The following is a 500-nucleotide window of genomic DNA, read 5'->3' on the forward strand; positions in this document are numbered from 1 at the left end:
AATTCCAAAAGTTTTGTTAGTATTGCTGACACTAAAAGGTTTCTGGTTAAAGATTTTCCTGGAGGCTACTAGGACTCTGGCCTCAGATTCACATCAGTTTTGGAGGAAGTATAGACAGAATGCTCCTGGGAATGCTCATCCAAGGATGGTGTGACTTCATCTTGGAAATGTTATCAGCAAAGAGCAATTCCTAGAGAAGGATACCATGTTTGGTAGAGAGTGAGTGATAATGAGGGAAACCCTCTATGAGATGGATTGACATAATGGACTGAAACCTATCTATATGATCATGAAGATGGCACAGGACCATGCAATGTTTCATTCTGTTATACACAAGGTTGCCATGAGTCAGAGCTGACTCAACAGCAACTAACAACCACAACATTTTGTTTATCCATTCATCAAATGATGGACATTTAGATTGCTTCCACTCTTTGGAAATTATGAATAATGCTGCTATGAACATTCTTGCACACGTTTGTGTGTGGAATCTTTTATAA

Source organism: Orycteropus afer, unplaced genomic scaffold (assembly GCF_000298275.1).
Source record: "Orycteropus afer afer isolate SDZICR_OR568_19922 unplaced genomic scaffold, OryAfe1.0 scaffold00822, whole genome shotgun sequence".
Lineage (NCBI taxonomy): Eukaryota > Metazoa > Chordata > Mammalia > Tubulidentata > Orycteropodidae > Orycteropus > Orycteropus afer.